Raw genomic sequence first — 24,098 nt, 5'->3', positions numbered from 1 at the left:
TGAGATTTTTTTTCCTTTGAGCGCTGTTCAGAATCATGAATGGTTCACCTTTGTTTTCTCTTAGTGCCTTCCTCCTAAGCGTGGACAGTAGACAATCAGTTTTGTTTGTTTGTATATGGTTTTATGAAAATACACTGAGTTTTCTGTATGAGGTCAGAAAGAAGGTGTACTACTGACTTCACCTTCTTGACATTTGGAGAGTCTACAGTTATCCAATTTGAAGTTTTCAGAAAAACTTTCGAAGACTGAGTAATTTCTAATAAGGGCAAAGATCTCAAGAATTCAAGGTAGTCTATTAAAAATCACAAACTCAAATAGTAAAAAAGACTTATTGAAGTGCACAGAAAAGAGACTTTTTAGACAGGCAGGGAAATGCCACCATGTTCAGGGGTGTGTAACGATATGGTAAATGTTTAAGGATGAAGTTAAGACTTCTGAAAAAAGTCATGCTAGATAGATCTTTGTTTTGCTAACATCATCAGCTTGAACAGTTTTCCAGCTAGAATTTACAAAACGGACAATCAATTGGAATTTTTTTGAGGGGGGTTATAGTAGTCAGGAAGCCAGCGAATTTTTCCTTTTTTACATTATAAACACAAGTACTGTGACAGTGACATTAGAACCTCCATACATGCTTCTTTCTGTTGAACTTTTGCCTTTTTAATGCAGCCTCCTAACCATCTCTTCCCTTTTTCCATGAGTCCCTCCTGCAGGTATAGTAGAAATCCCCATCTTTCCCATAAATATTTTTCTTTGAGAGACCTGGGTTGCCTTCCATCTTTAATGTTTTAATAACCAAAATGATTTATGAACTATCCGTGTCCTGCAAGAGTTGGGCAAGTAAGTGGATCCTATTTGCATGGGTCACTCTGATGATAGGATGCCACTGTTTCTTGAACTAAAGTCGCAAGATTTATTATTCTATTAATACTCATAAAGTCACTCTTTTGATGAGCTATAATTTCTCTTTATGAGGAGACTGTGTGCCAGCCACCCAGGATAACAGAGAAAAAAGTCCAGATTCCAACATATTCATATTCCCTGAAACATTAATAGTATTGAAATCCCACATGACACTGGGTGATAATGACAGAGGGTACAGTAACTAAAGGTTTGTTTCAAGGAGTCACCATGCCCCCACCAGAGTTCTCGCCTATCCTTGGCTATGTACAACACCCAAGCTTTTCCATTTGAACTATAAAATGTAAACATTGACCCTAAAGTAGAAGATAACCCACCTAGGAGGCTTGCATTATCTTTGTGAATATTCTCAGGGAATGAAGTAGCAGGAGGTGTGAACTTTCTCCTGTTTGTCTAAATGGTCCGCTAATGGGAAGGGATAATTACAGTTACTTAAGTGCCAAGTTTATTAAGGTTTGCACTACATCCTGTAGCCTCAGAGCTTTCTCCAGTGACCCAGCTTCTATTTAGTAATTTCAGTGTCCCCATCGTTTGAAAAACTGCCCCAAATAAACACACACACAACAGTCCCAAGTAAAAAACCCACTCCTCTTACAGTTAATTTCTTTCAATTATTTTTGCTGGATAGTTACTGCACTTGTGAATGTTAAGAAGTAATATATATGTATATATGTGTATATATATGTATAGTGTGTGTGTGTGTTTGGCAGCATTAACTGAAATTTCAGCCTTCTCACATTCAAAATGCAGGGTTATGCAAGAGTTCTGCAATAGTTTGCTTCATAGCTTTGGGAAGTGAATTCGCTAAGCCCAGAAGACCGGGGATGTCTTCTAAAAGACCATCTTGCAGTGCCCTAATTTGGGGATGAAAACTTAGCCAGTGTACCTTTCCTCCCAAGGCACCCACACCCGAAGCCCGAAAGCCACCAGCTCTCCATCAGTCTCTGGATCTCCTCGTTGTCTTTGTCCCTTCCAGACGTGGAGCCTTGGAGAGGAGGTTTGGTTTCCAAGGATTGGAGCGTTTGAAGGGCGGGGCCATCTCCAAGTCCATCTCCCCTTTTTGTCCTCTCCTCTTGGGACGGGAGGGTGGAGCCAGGTCCCCCCGCGGCCGGTTCGGGAGCTCTATCTCGGTCGCTCGAGGTGAGTCTGCAAGGGCGGCAAGCCCGGGTCGTGGTAGCGCAGGTTAATTTCTCGAGTTCACCGCAGTCGGCCGGCCAGCCGCCTCCCGGGTCTTTGCCAAGTGGGTTTACGAGGTCTGGGGCGTGCTGGGGCGCGCTCCCGTGACCGCGGAAGGCTCCTCCCCGGGGCTCGTTCCCCGACTGCGGGAAGCCCTGGGGCGCCCCAGGAGCCTGGGAAACCCCAGGTTTCCTGTGACCTGGTCGCTCGTCCCCGCTGCCCGCCGCCCGCTTCCCTACGCCCACCCCGGGGGAAGGGGTGGCCCCCATCTTAGCAATTCCCCGACCCGAGCCAACCCCGGAGGTACCTTCACGTCGATGAGGATTTTATCGCCGCGGTCCAGGGAGCTTTCAACCTGAAAGAACGATTGGGATGTTCCCGGTGCAGGGTTTGACAGGAAAAAAAAAAAAAAAAGTCAGCTTTTTATTAAAGACAAAAGAGGTAAATTAGCAGCCGGGACCCTGAGGGGACGGCGGAGCCCTGGCGCGCTTCCTCCGGTGGCCACGAGGAATTGACGGGGCGCGGCGGGCGCGCTCGGACGCCCCCGGGGTCCGGTGGGGAGGTGCTCCGGGCAGAAGGACTTCCCCGGCTCCCTCGGGGCACCTGGCAGGGGGAGTCCTCCCACTTGCGCACAAAGCCAGGTCCGCCGAGCCGGGAGCAGCCTCGGCGTCCTCCCGGCTCCTCTCTCTCCGTGCTCTCGGCTTTCTTTGGCTCGCCTTTCCCCTCTCGCCTGCGCCCTCCTCGCTCCGCCGGGGCTCCCCTCGCCGACTTTGCCCCGTCCCTCCCGCGCCCCCTCCTTTCTTCTCCACCGCACGCGTAGAGTGTCATTTATTTATTTATTTATCACCCCCGCCATCAACACCCTTTTAGGGCTCGGGAGCTTTTTCAATGTGAGTGGGAGGAGAGAAGGGCAGGAAGTGTTGACTGGGAAGCGGGTGAGATGGTGCCTCCGGGGGGTGAGAGATTTCTGCCCTGGAATATGCAATCAGGGAAATCTTGGGAAACGAGCTTTTAGATCTGCTTAGGAAGCCGGCCCCGCTCTCCGCTGGGAACCAACTCCGCGCGCGTCTCCTCCAGCCCCTTCATTGTACGGATTTATGGGTTTATCTGGCCGGACTGTTGTTTGGGGGGAGGGGAGGGGCGCGTAGGAAAGCCGACGATCTTGCCCAGGACCCTCAACACCGGCGCCTTCACCGGATGCGCGCTCCTCAATGCAAAGGAATCCAGCAACATCCCCCAATTCAGACGCGGACAAAAGAAACTTTAATTAAGGTCTCTGCCCCGCGCGCTGCGCGTTTCTCTCTCCCGAGGCGGTGGATGTCCAACTCGAGGATCTGGGAAATAGAAATGGTGCAACCAGCCCATGCCCTTGAACTTCAATCGCTCCAGACTTGCTGCCTTGATTTTTTTTTTTTTCTTTTGATACTGTCGTTCTCCCCCTCTCCCCAACCCTCCCCGCCCTGTCAAATGAAAACCTTAGGAGAAGTGTGACCTGCTTGGGGGGGGGGGGGGCTGGACACGCCTTTGCCACAAAAAAAAAAAAAAAAAAGATAGTTCCGAACGATTTGAGGAAAATTACACTAAATAAAAATTCCAGGTGTGAAAGCTTCGTCTGCGCTCTCTTGTCTTCAGCACCTTGACACCTTATCATTAGGAGAGCTGATTGTGACTACGCGAGCCTTTTAGATGTTCAGCCAGAAAGTGCAAACGACGCGGGGCTGGAGGGTGTAAAGTTATTTAAGTAGGCTTTTTTTTTTTTTTCCTTTTTGGTGCGCCGTCAAAACATTTCACAAGTTAGGAAAAGAAAGTGGTGGTTCCGAGCCTCGGAATGATCGGGCCCCCCACCCCCACCCCCCCGCTTCATATCAGAAAAGAAATAAAACGCACAATGAACCTTTATTTCGGGGGAGAAGACTTCAAAATACGTGCCAGTCATGGACAATTTGAGCTTCACTGGAGATCCTCACACCGCAAGCTGGGAAGGAATTAAGCCGCCCCACGTGGTTGATCTGGGCTTAGACTTGAAACCTCCACTTCCCCGTGTATGTTCTTGGCAAAGGTTGGCCTCTTAGATGGATGCGTGTGAGGGACCCTCGGGGGCCGGGGCTCGGCGCCCGGGGCAGGGCTGACGGGGCGAGCGCTATGCGCCGCGGGGCAGGCTCCTCACTGGGGGCTTCCTCGGCGGGCCGGGGCTGCGGGGCGCCTCCGGGACGCGAGCGCGCACGCCTCGGCCGGGCGGCCGCGCTCCTCGCACCGCCTTCTCCGCAGGTTTTTATTCATCTCATCTCTCTCTTCCCCTTCTCCTCCTCCTCCTCCTCTGCCTCCTTCTCCTCCTCTTCCTCCTCCTCCTCCTCCACCTCCTCCACCACCACCACCACCACCTCCTCCTCCTCCTCCAGCGCCGCCGCCGCCACCTCCTCCTCTTGCATCTCACTGGCCTGGCTCTGTGTTGCTCTGAGTGACAAAGACAATGTCCCAGCCTTAACTTTGCAACCACCTTGCCTCCTTCTGGGCTTCGGCGGGGGGGAGGGGGGACCGCAGCCGCAGCCTCAGCATCTCTTCCAGCTTCTCCTCGCTCTTCTGCAGCTCTTGGAGAATTCTTCGCTCGCTCTCCTTTTTTCTCCCTCAGCCCTATCCTCATTTCTTTCTTTCCCCTGTTCCCCCCTCTTCCTCTGCCGCACGTTGTTGTTATTAGCAAGGCTTCGCGCACCCCCTGGTGCTCCGGCGTTTTGTGTGGCAGGAGAAGATTGTCTTCCTTCTCTCTTTCTGTCTTGCTTTCTCTCTGCCTGTGGTTGCTCATTATTCAGAGAGAGACACAGAGGGAGGGAGAGCGAGCGAGCGAGCGAGCGCGCGAGGGAGAGGGAGGAGAGGAGAGAAGAGGAGAGCGAGGGGAGAGAGAGTGAGAGGGAGAGGGAGGGAGGGCGAGAGGGAGAGGGAGAGGGACGGATATCTCAGGTCATCTGCAGCTGCAGCGAGTCTGAGGAGCCGAGGAAGGCAGGGAAGATGGCGATCCTCCATTGCTGAGACCCGGCAGAAGCACATGAGACTCCCAAACAACTTCCACAACAATAACCCGAGCAGGAAGAGGAGAAAGAGAAAGAGGATAAGGAGGCGGTGGGGCTGGAGAACGCGAAGCACCTTCCGGCGCCGGGACGCTTCTTCTGTAAGTTACTGCAATTAAGCAGCACCTCGGGGTGGTCCGGGCGCCCCGGGGAGGAGAGCGCCGGGTGCTGGAGGCACCGGCGCGCTCATTCATTCGGCCGAGGAGGGTTGGAGGCGCGGGGCGGAGAGGAAGTCCCCTGCATGGACTGGCTGTTGGGAGAGAAGAAGCCGGAGAGGAGGAGGAGGAGGAGGAGGAGGAGGAGTGGGGGAGGAGGGAGAGCAGGAGGGGGAGGAGGAAGAGGAGGAGGAGAAGCGAGGGAGGAAGAGGAGGAGGAGGAGAAGGTGGTGGTGCTGTAGTGGCAGTGGAGGTGGCTGTGCTTTTCCTGCTGGCTGCTCCTTCGGCGGGGGGGGGAGGACGGGGGGGCGGGAGCGCAGCGCTGAGGCTTAATTAATTTCGTGTAGTTCTATGAAGAGAGGAGAAAATGAAAGATGAGTGAGAAGAGAGCTGGCGGCTCCGGACGGATGCTCCGAGCGTGGGGACAGGAGTAGGGGCAGAGCGGAGGCGGAGGGCGGGAGGCAGGAGACCTGAGCCGGGCGCCGGCGGGAGCGAGCGGGGGTCAGGGGAGCGAGCGCTCCGAGCGGGCGGCCCCGACCTGAGCGGGTTGACCTCTTTCTTTCTCTGTCCCTCTCCTTCCTTTCCCCCCCTCTCTGTCTGCCTGTCCCCCGCCCGATGGCAAAGCCCAGCGGATTGGCACCCCCCTCTTCCTCAGGTATTTGGCTCGCTCTCTCTCGCTCTCTCTCTCTCTCTCTGTCTCTCTCTCTCTCTCTCTCCGAAGTTGGGATGCGGGGTCGGGATGTGGCGGGGGGTGGCCGCCGCCGCCGCGGCCGCCGGTGCTGGCGGTGAGGAGCGAGGCGAGGAGCCGGGGGCGCGGGCCGGGCAGAGGGGCGCAGGTTCAGGAGCAGCTGAGGAGCTGTCTCCAGGCTGGGGCTACAGAAGCGTCTGGTGGAGGAGGACAACGGTTTCTGGAGGGGAGAAGCCATTACACACGCTGGGCTGTGCTCTGAGGAGGGGAGAAAGGGAGGCAGGGGCCTTGAGGGGGGGCGGCTCACTCCTGGTGCGGTTCCCAGGGGTCTGCCCGGCTTCCAGGCGCGAGGGGAAGCCGCAGCCGCCCCCCGTTGGAGCAGCCCCTCTCCTTTCCCTTTCTTTATCTCTCTGTCCTCCATTTGCAAGCTGTCTGCTTTGGTTCCAGTCCAGACTTCACAAACACAAAGCTCCTTCTCACGTTCATTCTCCAGGCTGCTCACCATTCCTGAAGGAACCCTCATTTTCTTTTCATTGTGGCTCCTGACCCACAGCCTGCCCGGAGTTCCTTTTATATTCCTCCTCAACCCTCTCCCCCCTCCACCCCTAGAAAAAAGGAAGGAAGAGAAAAGAAAAAAAAAAGTTTCATTTTTTTTTTTTTTTAAGCACGCGTCTGGGATGGGGAGAGACCAACCAGTTGGGGCTTTCTCCCAGGGCTCCCGGGGGCTGTGTCTGCATGTGTGTGTTGGCTGTGTGGCTTGCTTTGGTTTTGTTTCTGGAGGTTGCTTGCAGGGGTTGGGAGGAAGTGACTAGTTGGGTTGAGAGCTGAGAACTGAGTCAGGTAAGCCGTGTCATGTGGTAACTCCACCAGAAAATGGAGGAGAGCGGGTTTCCAGGAGACAAAGCTGAGATGAGAAGTGTTTATAAAATTATGGATGTCTCCATTTTGAAGCTCTGTTGGTGATGGCTGGAGGAGGAGGCTGGCCTGCCTCTGCCTCCTCGCTTTCCAGGGGGAAGCCTTGTGGTGGCCCCTCACTGTCTGTTCATTATGGTGAGGGTTCCTCAGGCTTCTCTCCACCCAAGGAGCGCTTTCACAAGTTGAGGCCGTGGTTTCCCTTTTAAAGTAAACTTTTGGAATTTTTTTCTCCTTTTGAGTGGACCTGAAGGGTTTTGACTTCCTTCAGGAAAGGCAATGCAAAAACCTGCAACGCTTCTCCTGAGGTTTCCACACAACTTTAAGCTGCGCCAGGTCTCCTGAAACTCACCAAGCAATGCCATTTCTTCCTTAAGAAGATGGTGGTGGCCCTGAGCTCAGATTTCTTTTTTTTTTTCCCTGAGTTCTGGGGCTTGATTATCATCACGTGTGCATGCCTTGCAAGACTTTCTGACCTGGTTTGGGTTGATTTCTGCAAAAACCCAAACAACAACCCCCCACCCCCACCCCCAGATCCTGCAAGATCTCAGAGGAACCCTCAGACTGGCTAAGTGAGGCACCAGCTTCTCCAGGTTCTGTGTTTCTCTTCAGGCTGATCCATCTGTATGCTAGGCCTTCTTGGAGCTCCTTTGTTTCCCTTTCCTACTGCTGTTCCACCCCCCCCCCCCCATCCCCCTGTGTTCTCAAGTACTGTAAGTCTTCAGGAATATTAGTGTGCCTTCTTAACAATGTCACTATGGAAACACACTTTGAAAATCTTATGTCACCTGACGAAACCTCTGTCCAGGTGTCTTCACCTTTTAATTGGAAGGAATCTATTAATCTGGTAGGGAGACATTTTGTGAGCATGGTTTGCAAAAAGGACCCAGTCCTACCCCAATCCACACACAGTGATAGATTGAAGCTCTTGACAGATTTGTTCTATTGAATTATGTAACTGAACCAAGTAAAGAACTGAATCTTGAAAGGCTTCAGGAATTTCTAAAAGCCAACCATGAAGATGTTGCTTTTCCATTAGGGAAGGTAGCCATCTTGAGGATGAGGGAAGATCTTGAATGAATTTCAGATGGACTCTTGAAGATAGGTGAGGAGGGTTCCAGAGTGGAATGAAAACTTGGAGGAGATTCAAAACGAATTAATGTATTCTCAGGAGGCTAATTGGACCTGACTTTCCACTAAAGAGAAACATAGGAAGGTACCAGCTTCAACAGAAATAAGGGACACATTGGTGAGCGACTCATATCAGCTTTTTTTCCGGCTTTGCTTTCTCATTATGTGTCAGATTGTGTGTGTGTGTGTAAAGTTCCTTGTGTCTACAATATTCTTATGCATATTGGAGTGGTTTTGGATTCCAGATGTAATTATATTCTGTTGAGTAGCTGGTAGCAGTGTCACTCAGCAAATGCACAATGCTGCATATGACAACATCACATTTTTCAAACCAAACTGTTGTGTCATTAATTGAGGGTTATTGTTCTTCTGAGGGGTGTGAAAGGAGAGTGGAAATGCATGGTTCTTTAGCTGATAATTGTCCATGGCCAATGAAGTAAAACCCTGTTTGTACAGATGAAGATGTGTGGTTTTCAGTTGATGAGTATTCTCATTTAAAAATTCTTCTGTTCAGATCCCTGCTCTTTTGTTAAAACCTAGGTCCTTCCAAGAGCACTTTAAAAAAAATCTTACTTGGAGTCACTCATACCTTTCATTATTCATTTTTGAACGCTATCCTTTGATAACGTTACTTTGCTTCTTAAGTGGAATGTCCTCAATGTTATATTTGAAATTGCTAATGCAGGTATGGGTGCTACATGTTCAAACTTGGAAGCTCAAATGCAATAGATAAAGGGAGTTATTTGAGAAAGTAATTACCAGATAATTTTGTGTCTAATTAACCATACATGTTTATGTAAACAAATACATTCTATGTTGATCCTGAAGCAAACTTTCCTGATATCTTTTTTTGATTGTTGTTGATGGCTGGACAACTGATTAATTGATTTATTTAGTGGCATGGGGTGGGAGGGGATTTGAAAAACTGGTTGCCAGTCCAGCAGTTTGACTCACCACAGTTTGCACTTTGCAAGCAAATGTTTTGGTTTCTTAGTAGACAGTCTTAGAGTTAAGCTTTTCTGGAAGAGAAAGAAATTAGGGATGTAAGTGGCATTTGGAGTTTGAGAGTATGTTCTGACTGGTTCCCTAAGAGACACATCCATCTCTGCTCTACTCCATCAACATGGGAAGCACCGAAATGTCCAAAGAGGTGGTTGCACATGGTGTACACATTTGAGTTGAGATGAAGATTTTGGATAAACACCAAGAGAGATCTAGAGTGTGTCAAATTGAGCATTCTCATTTGATAGAGAAGCTTAGCATTCCTTTCTGGTTTTGAGACATCCAGTTCATGGGGTTTAATATACAAATTTTTGCCGCAGCTCTAGTGTATCACAAAGAGAAATTCTGGAGAAGTATTTGTGAGCTATGATGTACACTGCCATAAAAATAAAATTCTTGTTGCATCTTCATATTATTTCTCATATAGGACTTATGTCAACTTAATTCAATGGTGTCACCCCTACCCCTACCCCTTCCCCTTCAGAGCTGGAGATGTCTTTTAGAGAAAAAGAAGACTCTATTTTTCCTAATGAGTCTTCAGAATGTCAGTAGGAGGAAAGAAAGGAATGGTCAAGTTGCCTTGGGAAAGAACCTTGTTTTCTCTGGGATGGAGTTTAGTAGGGTCTAATCTGTCTTGAATTATTCTTTAATGTTGAAATTTCTTGGTTAAAGTAGCCTTATTTATCTTGTGGTATATGCGCTTTTCACACTTTCAGTTCACTGCTTCATGGAACAGAGACCCAACAAAGTCTTTGTTTGTTTTGAATGTTCCAAGTTGATGATTGCAGGGCAGAGATGTTATTTGATAATGCCACAGGTATAAACCAGGGGACATACAAGTGTGTGATGGTTGGTAAATGGAAACTAAAGAAACTTAAAAGAAGTTGGGGGAAAATATTTGCAGGGTCTATCTCCAAAATCTGCTGAACTAGAAGACAAAAATCAACTTGTGTGTGTGTGTGTGTGTTTGTGAAAGCAAGTACCCTGTGAGTTTCACATACTTGTGAAGTTGATGGCTTTGAGAGAAACATTAGCTGGGTGTTGGTGACCTATTAATTGATTATGAGAAAACAGAGGGGAGAGTGGATAATGCTAGGAGAAAATTCCTCTCCTTGTGTGATATGCCAAGACATCTGGCAGATGTTATGTTGGGCCCTAAGGAATGGACAGTTTAATTTTAGCCCCAGCAAGGAAATGGGAAGTTCTAAGCTCTTTTAATAGCACAAGTCTTAGTTTGGGGAAGGTTGCTTAAAAAAATAAGAAAGAAAGGAAAAGAGACATTTAGTATAATATGAAAAAATTCTAGTCAACAAGGAACATAAGCTTAGATTTTGGGGTGACAGTCCAAAATAGTATTTTCTAAGTAGAAATTAGGATAAAATTCATTTGAAAATGATATTGTATATATCTGCACACCATAAATGAGGAGTATTAGATAGTTAATACTTGTCAGGCAGAACTTCCAATTTAGAGGCTAGCTTTGTTTTAAATGCCTTCCAGAGATAGTAGACTTCACATATCCTCCTTCCACCCGCATTTTACTGAAGAGGAAACTGGCACGAGGACGTGAAGAGACTTGCACAAGGTCAGAAAGTTCAGTTGTAACAAAGCCAGGCCTAGAACTCAGGTTGGCTGAGTCCAGCACAGTGCCCTTTCCACTACCCCAACTGCATATGATTGTCACTGGTTGTGAAACAGCCGCTCTCCTCTCCAGGGCCCCGGGCTCTGAAGCACTCTGGAATCACACACTCATGGGACAGGAGTAGGAGTTTTTGTTGGTTCCGTTGAACATGTTGGGAGCCCAGGGCAGAGCATGGTTTCCTTCAAGGATCCATAGCCTGAGTTGGTTCCTGTGACTTTGAGTCAAGCTCTAGTTACTGGGTTTGGAGCTGTGCTTTTCATTTTTCTTGCTCTCCTCTCATTCCATCGTCCAGGGCTTGGGAGTCCTTTTCAAATGCCCTTCTTTAGAAGTTTGTCTGGGACTATTGCAACTCACAAAAGTGCCCACAATTGCACTCGGAGGATCTATTTTGCAATGCAGTACAGATTTAAATTGGCTTCTTTCAGAGATGCCATTTTGTAATACTGATGAATGGCTGAGAGGGTGAAATCCAGTCTAAAACAATTACTGGTGATTTTCCAGTGTTCCGTACTCATTCAAAACCATGCCCTTCATGTGTCTTCCTGGAGCTCATTTCTCCCTTACAGACCAATGGCTTATTTTATATATATATATATATATACACACACACACACACACACATACCATGACTTTTAACAACAGAGCAATTTAATCATGAGCAATGGGGCAGGGGACAGTATACTATAGGAAGGGTGAAATAGATTTCCATTCCTGTGTCCTCTTGGACAAGCAAAAATAATTTTGCAAAGAAGAGAGTGATGTTTGGAAGTTTCCACATTTTCTCAGCTTCTTCCAAATGAATGCATGAATGCATAAATTCTTCATCCAGGAGACAGTCTGGAGAAGGTAGTGTTGGATGTGGACTTCTGGCAGAAAGACAGTTAACGCTGTAAACAGTCGAACCTCAGTGTGGCACTCCTCCAAATGAGTTGACTGTCGAAAATAAAATGTTCCAGAAGAACTGGGAGAACAGGAAAGAAGTTAAAACAGCATGGTTTGCATGCCAGTACTGAAGGAAGAAAAAAAAAAAAAAAAAAAAAGCAGGGGGTTGGGGAGGGGGGGGCTCTGGAGAGAAGATAATCCAAAATTGAACTGTCTCCTGGATTTATAAGACCCAGGAGAAGAAGTTTCCAATGTGGGAAAATTGACTTTTGTAAGGTTAGATTGTATTTGCAGTTTCATAGGAAACTCTTTTGAATTTTTTGTCCTGTTGAACTTTGCTTCTGGAGAACTGCACGGACTGATAAATGGGAAGTCCATTGGAAACGATTTGAATTTGCATTTTTCTGCTTGGAAAAGCTGCCCAACAATTTATCTTCTTTCCAAGACCTCCTGTCCTCAACCGTTGGAATACATGTAAGAGTTTTGAAGTCTTCACTTGTGTGGCTCCAATACAAAGTTGTTTTGTTTTGGGGGCTTAGAATGGTGTGATGTGAGAGGGCTACTCGTATTGCCACCTACAGATGCACTGTCTTTCTCTTCGGTGAGCAGATCACTTGGTGTCTTCAAAGCATTCTTGCCTAATTCCTAGCTGGAGACGTTTCTTCTTGTTATTCTTGGAGGGAAGGTTTCTTTTTGTGCCAGGTCATGGGTATTTTGGTATTGATTTCCTTGCTTTCATGTGTTTGTTTGCTTGTTTAGTTCACTGAATGTTGCTTCTGGATATTATAAAATACTTGTGCTGTGCCTGTCCACATCTTCCCCCTGACTTCATTCAAAGGGTAGAACCTGCTCCTCGGGGTGAAGGATGGTTGATGGATACTTATTTGTTCAGAAAATAAATACTTGAAGATGGGGATTGCATAATTCAGGAATTATGTAGACTTTTAACAAAGGAAATTAGGGGAAAATTCTACCAAGCATCCATGGGTCCTGATTAAAATGTTTGAGGATCACTTAGTAGGAAATGAAGCATTTGCCCACAGTGAGGAAGAAAAGACTTACCTTTGGATTCGGATTGGGCTGAGCACTAAAGGAGCTGGAGGCCCAGGCAGGACAACTGTGTCAGAAGTAATTAAGCCCAGGATTTGTGGAGAGGCTTATCCGCCACAGAGCCCAGCTGGGAAGACCAAACGGGCTCCCTAAGCCCTTGTCTGGCCAGTTGAACCAGAACACCAGCTAAGGCCTTCAAATTTTGGAATTCTTCTTTTCTCTGTAAAGATTTAAGAAGGTAAAGCCATTATTCTTCAGTTTTGTTCTTGTCAGCTGAGGGCCTCTCTCTCTCGAGCTGAGAAATGCCAGAAGCAGGGGGATAGGAGCTGATTTCCTCTGAGGGCACATTCTCCCTGCTCACACTAAAAATGCACCTATAACATTGGACTTATTACTCAGAAAATAATTGTGCAGTGGCACAATGTGGGATACTTGAAAGATGTTTGCCACACAAAGGTTCCAATCCTCACCTGCAGATTAAGAAATGGGTTTCTAAACCATCTCATTTCTATTGCTAATGAAAAGCTTTGGAAGGCACCTGTGAATTAGAGCTCCAGCTGCTATCATGGTAGGGGAAGTTAGGCCTTGAAAGGATATATGGATTAGCCCATCAGAAAAGCAAACAGTAGCATCAGCACAAGTAGAAAATAGACAGGGTTGTTAAGCTATCAGAAAAGTAGGCTAAAGCATTGCTGTAATTATATGGTGGAAATTTGTTGGGAAGGAAAGACTGCTTGGATAGAAGAAGGAAAAGAAGAGAGGCCAAGGAATAACTGACAAGTCAAAATAAGAGATCTGTCCACTGGGAAGAGCCTACAGGAAGGAGCTTTCAAGAAAACAATAAAGCAAATAGAAAAAGACCTTGTAACCTGGTACCTATTGCATGTGAAATACAAAGATCAGGGCTTAAACCTACATTCTTTGGTCAGTTTCTATTGGAAAAAAAATAGAAGTGGGCTTGGAAAATAACTTCTGGGTCACAAATACAGTTTTTCTGATAAAGTACAGGTGGAAAGTTAAGGGAACTAGTTAGTAGGCCTAGGATTTTCCTGGAGAATGAACAAAGTAGAGAATGGAGCACAAAAGAAAATAGCTACATTATTACTGGGTAGAAAAATGGGATCATTCTCTCTAAAGCTATCCATACAGTTTTTCCACCCACATGCTGGATATTAGAAGAAATGAAGAAAAAGACATGCTCATTTCAGAGGGGAAAGGAATAGACCACGAGTTGTCCTACCTGGGGTCTAATTTGTGATTAAGTCATTTTCTTGCGCCAACCATCACAGGCTGATCTGTCAATCCATTCTCTGCATTTTAAAATCCAAAATAAGGCTGTTGTGGTCCAGAATGTTTAACTGTGCTAATCCTAATTACATCATCCCTCTGTGTTATGACCAATTAGTCAGCAGTTGAGTACCAGTCATTCAATCCAGATTGTCATGAATCTGATCTAGGGCTCTTTCATTTAGGGGTAAAATTTGAACTCTGGGTTATAGACTAAAGATGGCCAGTGATAAATGACAGCTAGAGATCATGTAAAGATTTCAGTGAAACAAGTACTTATCGCCCAGAGTCTTGTCTTGTCAGTGCTTTTGATCTTAAATAGTCTTCTCTGAAGACAGTTAATTAGTATTTAATAATAATTACTGGGAAGAGGATCTGTGTGGAAGAGACCATTTTTCCATTTGAATGTCAAGAGTTCAACTGCAGCATCTTCTCGCCTTTCTTCTGTCAATGGAATATCATCTGTCTTGATACTGAAGAAGAACAATAGAAAATAAATATGATTGCTTCATCCAAAATTTCTGCTAACTCCTCTACACAGTAGAATATCACGTAGACCTTCAGAGACATATTCTTTCCCCTCTTGAATGGGTTCATAGTTAATATTAATACTCAGAAGCCTTTGTTTAATATTTAGTATGAACTGGAGACTGTTCATGTGGTAGAAAAAAACCTAGGTTTAGGGAAGCAATTTACCCAATTTCCTACAAAGTGGTGGAGTCAGAATTCACGAGAATGGGGACTGCCTTCGGAGCCCTGGCTCTCAGCTGGTGGGACCTGGCCTTGGTTATTACTTAGTATGCTAATAGCTTATGTTCCTGACGGTTTATCTCTCCCAATTGCTTCTGCCAGGAGTATATCCTTGGTGTTCTGGAAGGAAATCAGCATAATGGAGAATTAATTGTAATATATTGGTTGATTTGAGAGCTATAATATATTATAATAGCTAGATAAAGTGTGTGTAACTGAAGAGTACCCCTTTTTTGTTCTTCTGAGTTACAGAGGAAATGATGGGGAAAAAAATCAAAAGACTAAGGTGGAGGGGGGTAGAGTAAAAATATTCTCAAACTGTACCAAACTCAGTAGTGTAAAGTACTTACACACAAGGATTTTTGAAAAGAGACCTTACCTTTTAGGGTAATAATGACATGCCATGTGAAATTTTTTCTTTCTTTTTTTTTTTAAGTAGAAAAGGTGTTTTACCTTTTTCTTTCCTAGGACTTCTTAAGTTTCAGTATTCTAGATATGGCTCTGGTTACTGTAAGCCCCAGACATGTTTTCAAAAGCTACACAGACATTTGAAAATTAGTTCCACTACCAAATGGTCATTTTTTGAAAAATGGTGCAGATTTTCTTAGAAGTGTGGGTGCTAAGACTCCTCATCCCCTTTGGAGATCACCATGTGCTTCGTGTAGATCACGGAGGCTTCATGAATGTTTTGGGGTATATTTGTCTCTTCCTGAAATAATTCAGCACAACAAGGAAGCTACTGTTGGTGGGTGACCGAAAATGCCCTTAACAGAGTAACACACTGTACTGAGGGAGACAGAGCAGGTCCAAATATCCCTTAGATAGTTAGGACCATAGCTTTTCTGTAAGACAAGCAGTTGGTCACTGATTGCTGTGGACTCTCCAGCCCCCAAGCTACAAGTGGTGGTTTTGTAAAATCTCAGCTTGGGTGTGGATCCATACGGTTGGTGTCTGGTCCCCAGACAGACCCACAACCACGACCACTAAAGGAGAATACACGTGTATTCTGTCTATAAGGTGTGCTAGAGAAGGCAACAGAGTCATCCTCTTTTACCTCTTATCCATCTCATCTCTACTAAACTTATTAAAACATTGCTTCCTGAGATAAAGAACTTCAATGGGAGAAAGGCTCAGAAAAAGTAACTTTATAGTTGAAGAGAGTAGAATTGAACTCTACGAAAGCATGTGGTTCTGTGTGCAGGATTTCTAATTTACAGAAGACTTTATTTATAGCTCCAGTTAGTAGTGCCTAACCTTCTCAAAGGAGCAGGTGCTTGGGCCCTCATCTACTGTCCCAGTCCACTCTTGAATTCCAGCTCCCTACTGATGTACACCCCAGGAGGCAGTGGTGATGACTCAAGTGGTTGGGCTTCTACTATCCACATGGGAGACTGGATGGAGTTCCCAGCTTCCGCCTAGCCCAACCCTGGCGTTGGCAACTTTTGGAGAGGGAACCAGCTGATGGGTGCACTCTCTCTCTCTCTCAGTGTGTCTTTCTACCTCTCAAATAAAATAAATAAATAAGTAACTTAAAATAATTCCTTAGGCCAGCCTGTCGTAAAGACCAGTCCTTGTATCTTCAATCTACCTCTTAAATCTTTGATGATAAACCTCCCCAGGGTTACCTTCAGGAACTGTGCAGAAAGCGAGGTGAATTAGGGATATATATATATGGCTAATAAATTCAGTGACAATCAGGAATGAGATGCTGAATTTGAGAACCGACTCAACTTGAGAGGCCCTCTAGGAGAGCGAGCCTTGGAGCATGTTGCAAGGAGGTAAGGTCAAGTTTTTTTTTTTTTTTTTTTTTACAGGCAGAGTGGATAGTGAGAGAGAGAGACAGAGAGAAAGGTCTTCCTTTTTGCCGTTGGTTCACCCTCCAATGGCCGCTGCGGCTGGTGCATCTCGCTGATCCGAAGCCAGGAGCCAGGTGCTTCTCCTGGTCTCCCATGCGGGTGCAGGGCCCAAGCACTTGGGCCATCCTCCACTGCCTTCCTGGGCCATAGCAGAGAGCTGGCCTGGAAGAGGGGCAACCAGGATAGAATCCGGCACCCCGACTGGGACTAGAATCTGGTGTGCTGGCGCCGCAAGGTGGAGGATTAGCCTGTTAAGCCACGGCGCCGGCCAAGGTCAGGTTTTTGTATGCAGTCCAGGCACAGGAATCATCCATTATCTAGAAAAGAGAAGAAAGTCACATTTTCAGAGATAGATTCTGTGGTATTGTTAAAAAGGCCTGTTGTGTAGATGGTGTAAAGTAACAGGTATTTAAGAAAGCAGGATTGTTATTTCATGTGAGCGGAAGTTCTCATTTATTCCATCTTCCCTCATGGCTTTGCTTCCAAGTAGCAGCTGTGGGGTGCTGGGGAGTGAAGAGGTCTTGAGGAACAGATTGAATTGTCCCGTGGTTGACTCAGTGTTCAGGAGCACCTCGCCCATTCTTTTCCTGACCATTGGCTGTGGCTTGTTAATAATGAGTGAACATCACCCATAGGTCCTGAAATTAGCAAGTGTTAAATGTTATGTGATTATTAGGGGAAAACAAGATAATCGAGTCAGTGGGCTTAATTAGGTTGTGATTGCCCAATTGCTGCTCCATGGTAATTATATTCATAACCCCATTTCTAGACGTCAAATACAATTATCAAAATTGACCCCATCACAGGTAAGTGCGAATGATCTTATCTGAAGCAGCTTCTGCACGGTGAATATCTGCTGTTCCCTCTTCCCCTCCTGCCACCTGCCAAGATCTTTTCCCTGCCTTAATTGAAAGGTCAGTGACCATATAGCTTTGCTTGTGACCATGCCTGTATTGTATAGCTTGTATTGGTCCATTGGTCCATTGGTCCATAGAAAAAGAGATCCTTAAATGTTGAGGAATTAAATATGTTTACAAAGTATTTTAATAAGCCACCAGATAGGAATCTTGGAGGCATAAAAATCCAAAATGGACTAGCTTGTTTTTTCCCCAGTCCAAGAAACCTATTCAGTTGATTTAATGTGATTTCCTTTGAGTAGCTCTTTTGTCTTTATAAGGCACAATCTTAAAATGAAAGAGAGACCTCTGTGTTTAGGATAATGCCTCATCAACGTGGTCATTAAGGTCTGAAGAAATGTACAATGAGAATTTTTAACTATGTTACCCCTTCTGTTCTCCCAAACTTAGGAGGTTTGCTGCCAGTATTGTCTAGTATAAAAAGAACATGCCATTGCTAGAGAAATTGTTTACTATTTACCTCTCAAATGAAAGTGCTGATTTCTAGGAAATACAAACAGTCCGTATCAGAAGTGTGCATGTCAGTGTGACACAATGAATCATTAGGCCAGACTGTCTTTGGCAGCCTTCCCTTTGGACATGTAATTATATGGAAAAATAATTTACTTAAAAATTTGTACACCATGGGTAAACTTCAGTACAGATATGTCTGAAGAACATCTAGGATCCTCAGCTGTCAGATGTGTTGCTTTACCCAAATGAAGTGACTTCAGAAAGTTTATGGAAACAATTAAAATAATGGTAGTTTTGAAGTTGTGTGTGTGTGTGTGTGTATGTTTAGGAAGGAGGGGATAAAAAAAGCTTCTCTGGGTGCTTAACTTCTTGATGAAACATCAGGAGAGCCATTTCTACTGAGCAGTCATCTCTACACCTGGGTCCATTAAGGAAGTGGAGGGTGATGGGTGGAGCATCCTGTTTGGGGCTACATAAGTGCAGTTTGAAATTCGACTCTGTCCCTTCCTGGCTGTGTGACCCTTGATAAGTCGCTTAACTTCTCTGTCCCCATGATATCCTACCCAATGAAATAGGAATGATAATAATATGACTCTCTGGAACTGATATAAGGATTAAAAAATATTATGTATCTAAGGGTCTCGTTTCCAAATGGATACTCAAAGTGATAGTTTCTTCCTTTCTATTGGATAGACAAGTTGAGTTTGAAATTTTCTGTCAAGGTTTTGCATATTCATCTATGGCCAGTCTATTGGTTATTTTTTCCTTAGTCCTAAACTCAGTTTTTTTACTCTAGCTGGTTTAATTGTGTGCTGTGTGTGCCTTTACTGATGGATGATGCTTGCTGCTGTTAGCCACCCACAGGTAGACACTGCTCCCTTGGGAGTGCTGGTCTGTTTGGGGACTCAGTGGTGCCCTTATCTCTGTGTGCATTTAGTAGGAATTTGTAAGGCACCTGAGAATGATGGCAGTTCCTCTTGAAAAGTGCATTTACATGGTAACAGCACCAGTCTAGCCCAACTTGGTTGAGCTATTTCCTGAGGTTCTATAGGAGAACAATTTTTAATCTTTAATCTGAGCTCTTTGGAAGGAAGATGTTTTTATAGTTCTTAGTATTTGGTATCATTCTGGCAAAAATGATTCATCTGAGAAAACCATATCACTATACTGTTTTATATAAATGTTGGATGCCTCATTATGGCTTTATTTGTATAGATATCTCCGAGCAAGATTGAAGACTCTACTGGAGTCTTTGCTTAGAAATGCTTTGGTTTTCTCTGCGCAAATGTTTATTTTAAAAGCCTGTGTCTACTTGGTCTTACTAATGTACTGTAATATCAGATGCTTTGAAATCTCAAGGGTAAGGAGGCTAATTATAGAGTGTCTTAAGGGTAGATGATATTTCAAAATGCGGAAAATGTGGAGTGGTGTTGGTAGAACCTAACAAACTCACCTTGTTGGCTCTGGCCAAAGAACATTCATTGGTGGCTTCGTTGGTGGCAGTGTGGTGGTGGTGGAGATGTTGGTGGCGAGGATGAAGAACCTGTTAGTGGTTCTTTGGTAAAACTGTGATTTTTCACCTTTAAAAGCAAATTGCCCATGAAGGTTCTTTTATTTGTTATTTATTTACATTTTGGAAATTTATAGAGAGGCAGAGATATCAATGGGTTTTTCTTTTTAAATTATAAAAAACTTCATGGTTGCCTCTTTCAAATTGTGTTCTATTTTTATTTGAGGAGAGAAAAAGTGACCGTGTGTTTATTTACTAATGTTCAAATCACATGATTCTCATGAAAGAGAGACTTCTGGTTTCAAAGGGCAGACCTTGAAACCAAAGGAGTGATGTAGCCATGACTATAGTAGTAGTTACGTCATCCACAGTGCCCTCTGTCCGTTAAGAAATGTGGAATGACTCTTAGGTGACCGATGTATTAAGGGATGCCACCTTCTCCTGTATTCAATTCTTTATGTGTCCTCACCTGCCTGTGACCAAAGAGTAGCAGAAATGCCTTGGGCTTTGGAGAAAGACCTACATCCACACCCCTGCCTCCTCCCACTCCTTAGTTCTGTGAATTTGGGTCAAGCTCCAAATTGTTCCTGGTCTTGTTTCTTGGCTTCAGAATGGAATCCTTCTCTGGTAAAGACTACGAGGCATAATATATGTAAAGCACCCAACGCCCGCCCGCCAGGTGCCCACTAAATGGCTACCTCTTGCAGTTCATTTGCAATGATGAATTAGTGGCCACCCAGTGGCTGGGGTGCAGATGGCTTGCTCTCTGCCATTCATCTGACGCCTAGTTTTACATGCCTACTTAGCAGTTGTGGGATGATGACAGAGTTGCAAAGAATTTAGTGTCTTCATTATAATAAGAGGTGTTTTATGGAAGCTGTTATATTTAAGAAACATGTACTCATTCATCCACTCAGTCATCAAACATTCACTGAGCACCTTTTGAGTACCTAGCTCACCTGCAACAGGCCTAAGTGGTCAAACTCAGGGGGATATGGGATCTTTCTATCAGAGTTGTGTTAGACCCTTTGTCTTGGTAATTGTGGTGATTGTGATGGAGATGGGTGTCCTCTGTCACATTAAAATAGCCTGGAGCCAGGGAATGGTGACCCAGGGCTTAGGCTGTGGGTAGTTGATTCCTGTTTAGATGCTTTCACTTCCGCCTGTTTGTGTGAATATATTTACAGTATAATTTGCTAACCATGTACTCAGTGCTGCTGTGGTTCCTAATCTGGCAGACCATTTAAATATTTACTCCAAAATATCTTGTTCTCTGTTGGTGTGAAGTTGAGTTTCCAGTTATTTTTAGGTCATTTTCATCTTAGCAACCCTGCTGGAGATGAACCAGACACGCTGCTGTAAACTGTCCCCACATTTGGATAGAATTTAATAAAGTAAAGTTTAATGGTTTGGTCCCAAGAGGCAAACAGACCATCTGGTTAGCAGAAGGTTAGGTCAAGTATTGCATGGCTGCTGAGAGGGCCACAAACCAGCCCAACGCACTGGTAATGTGTCCAGTTGCTGAATGCATTAAGCATTGAAATGGTGCTTTTCAGGTCTGCCGAGCCAGCAGTTCTGTTACCACCGCTGTGACGCAGGAGATAATTCAGCTGGGCAAGCGGCAGCATGGGGGTGGATCTACAGTACAGGATGTGTAATGTCAACATGAAGGATTGGAGCTGGCAAAAGCAGGGAAGCAGTCATTTCATGCCAGTGCAGGAAGCCTAGAGAGATGCTTCGCACCCCCCACCCCCACCCCCTTGCTTCTAGTCCTCTTCTGGAGCTTCCCCATTCTGTGTTAAATGATTACCTTGTGCATGGTCCATGGCAGAACTTCAGCTGATTTTCTGCCTCTTTTGGAACCTGTCAGCACAAACAGAGTAAACCACATTCCCCACGCATGTAGGGCGGGCACAGGGAAGAGTTTGCTGCACAGACTGGGAGGAGGAGAAAGGGCTTCATTAGGCAGGAGCATCTTTGTGCTTGAGATGGAATCCCATTGTGTGTCCCTTTGTGCTCAGATTTGAGACTGGCCATCCATTCAAAGGCTGCAATCATCTCGGAACACTGCGCTGCAGCTGTAGGTCTGTAGAAGGCTGCAGAATGTTTCCAGTGATTCTGCAGAAGCTTAGCAATTACATAATTGCTATGTAACTAGAGAGAGCCATCGGAATTGTCTACTTCTCCTGCAAGGGAAGCTTCTGCAATTTGAGGGGTAGATTGTTTTCCCTTGTTAAACCTGAAAGCTGATGAGCAAGTTCATCGAGCTACCAGGCTGAAACCGGGTCCTCTCCCTACGAAGAGGAAGAAATTCACAAGGGTGCTTAGCTGGACGTTCAGTGGGCTTCACAGCTGTGCTAAAGGCAGAGCGGGAACAGCTCAACGGACTCTTGGAATACTGGAGACTTTTGATCCGTTGAGCATGATATTTGACTCATTTCTGATAACTGAGAGTAGGTTCTGGATGCATTCAAGGCCTGAGATTTCCAGAGCTCCCCTAAGGATAGGATCCGTGGAGTCGTCCGATATCATTGAAATTGAGCCCTCTCAATTTCTGCAGCGTGCCCAGGAAGATTATCAGAGCCTCTCTTCAAGAAAATGCTTGCCTCAGATGCAAGTCCCTGGAAGCCTCACAAAGCCTGGCTATCATCAGACGTTCCTAAATCTTCTGGAATCTTCTCGGCGCCTCACCAGCCCAGGGAGTGGAGCAGACTGGACAGTTTGTGTGGTGTGAGGACCTCACAGAGCAGCAATGAATTCCTTCTTTCAGCCACCTCACCACTTGTTTTCCATCACTGAGAAAACTTTGAGGTGGAGTTGGTTAAATGTAGGTGCGAGAACCAGTGAGAAGTCCAGGCCCCATTTCATCCGATGTAAAACAGTCATCTAAAATTAGCCGCATCTCTAACCCAAGTGTGGACTTTGTGTTTGTTTATGTTAAGTAGCTCTACATCTCAGCAATCCTGCCTTTCTGGTGTTGGTTTGTGGAGCTGTGAGAATAGAAAGAGTGGTTGTCAAAGTACTTCTTCATTAATGGTGTAAGTTGGGCCTTTGATAGCTGTGATATTCTTCTATATTTCTCTAATTAATTGTGTTTGTACTCGGGATAAGGAAAAAATAAAGTCTTTTGGGTCCTTTGTGAATGAAAAAGGAATGCTCAGTAGGCAGTGTGAGGACCTGGACTTCCAAGATGGATTGGGTCCAGAGATTCCTAGACCTTTAACCTTTAGCCCTTAGCTTTACTCCTTACCTCCTGGGTTTAACTCTGAGGTTGAAGGACACAAATAGTTTCTTGAAGAGTTTTGATTCCGATGAAATCTCAAGGAGAGCCTGTCTTAACACTGAGCTTTTATTTTGTAACAGTCTGGAGGGGGTTTGGGATCACCCATGGTGACCCTTTCCTGCGTCATTCCAGGCAGGCCTTGGCATGCTCCAGCCGATGAGTAAGGACAGCAATTGGCAGGAGGACCACTGAGTTCATCTTGCTTCTTATCTTGGGAACTGGCTTGACCTTGTTCTATCATCAGTGTTTGGGCACTCTGAGAAACACTAGACCATCTTCCAAGGGTCCAGGAGATTGTGTTAGGAGCAACATGCACTCATATGGACAGGAGGAACACTTGACTATGGCACAGAGACCACATGGAAGGGAACTTTTCTCTCAGCATTGGCACACCTGTGAAGACCTTGGCAGTGAAGACTGTGGTGTGCAGTGGAAAGATCATATACCTCAGGGACGATGAGTAGCTGGGTGACCTTGAGTGAATGATTCCATTTCTGAGTCCTAGTGTGATTAGCTAATATAAATAGTATACTTTGTAAAGTTCATGTGGGAAATAAATGAGGTCATGAATATAAATCTTTGGTGCCCAGCCTGATAAATAGGGGGCATATAAAAAACACATATTCTCTTTCCTCTTGTCCTTAAGTTCTTAAAAACACTGATCGGCAGAAGGCTGTTGGACGGTGACTATCTGATTAGGAGTGAGAATGCACTGGAATTTCTAATGAAATCCCTGTTAGGGGGCTCCTTGAAGCTTGTCCTGGTGGGATTGATAAACACTTATGTTCTTGGCTTTTGGGGCTGAGCAGTGTCTTGTATTATATGTTGCCTTTTAAGAGCCAGTATGTCTCCTGTATGAAACACGACTCCAAAATCTGGTCGGGGAAAAGAAAAGTCCCTTAACCTCTGTTTGCACTATCTTGAATATTCTGTAATAGTTTATTTATTAAATTCCTTAGATGAGGTTCTAGTTTTTTTGTTTTGACTATTGCTACACAATCACTTCTTAAAGATAAAACCTGATCTTTTCCAAGAACAGCACAGATGTGAGAGATATTTGGTTATCCTTAATTCCAAAGACTTAATTTTAGTGAGTCTCATTTGCAAGTCTCTTTCTTTGACCTCTCGCCCAGTGTGCCATTCCCTATGTTGGTGCTCAATGAAGCCTTTGTTGACTGTTTTCAGGAGAAAAGATCTTAGTTAACGTTTTGCAAAATAAACACCCAAGGCCAGCCACTGGTTTGTTTCATGATCAGTTACAACAGGGGACTGGACTAGAAGCTACAGAAAGGCAGGCTAAGTCTGCTTTGTCTACCCTGGTGTCAACTGGTGCCTTGCATGGTTCCCAAAACAGGATATAACATAAACAGGCAAAAAGTTTGTGTTGAGTCAGTAAGCCAATCCTCAAATTTTTTTAAAAG

The 24,098-nt window shown here is 45.3% G+C and overlaps 1 protein-coding gene across 5 annotated transcripts in view; it reads left to right on the top strand.

Annotated features, from left to right (window-relative positions):
• The first annotated feature begins 2,003 nt into the window (after positions 1-2,003).
• ZNF462 (zinc finger protein 462) overlaps positions 2,004-24,098 on the top strand; it is a 154,219-nt gene continuing 132,124 nt past the window's right edge. For 3 of the 5 annotated variants that reach the window (XM_062207808.1, XM_062207807.1, XM_062207805.1), the window contains exon 1: positions 4,495-5,260. The gene's annotated coding sequence lies outside the window, so the exon portion shown is untranslated. Of the gene's footprint in view, positions 2,062-4,493; positions 5,261-24,098 lie in introns of those variants that run through there. The other 2 variants (XM_062207806.1, XM_062207809.1) reach the window with 2 other exon arrangements.

The sequence above is a fragment of the Lepus europaeus genome, chromosome 12 (assembly GCF_033115175.1).
Source record: "Lepus europaeus isolate LE1 chromosome 12, mLepTim1.pri, whole genome shotgun sequence".
NCBI classification, from domain to species: domain Eukaryota; kingdom Metazoa; phylum Chordata; class Mammalia; order Lagomorpha; family Leporidae; genus Lepus; species Lepus europaeus.
The sequence above is the reverse complement of the archived record's forward strand: the minus strand, read 5'-3'. Positions and strand labels throughout refer to the sequence as shown.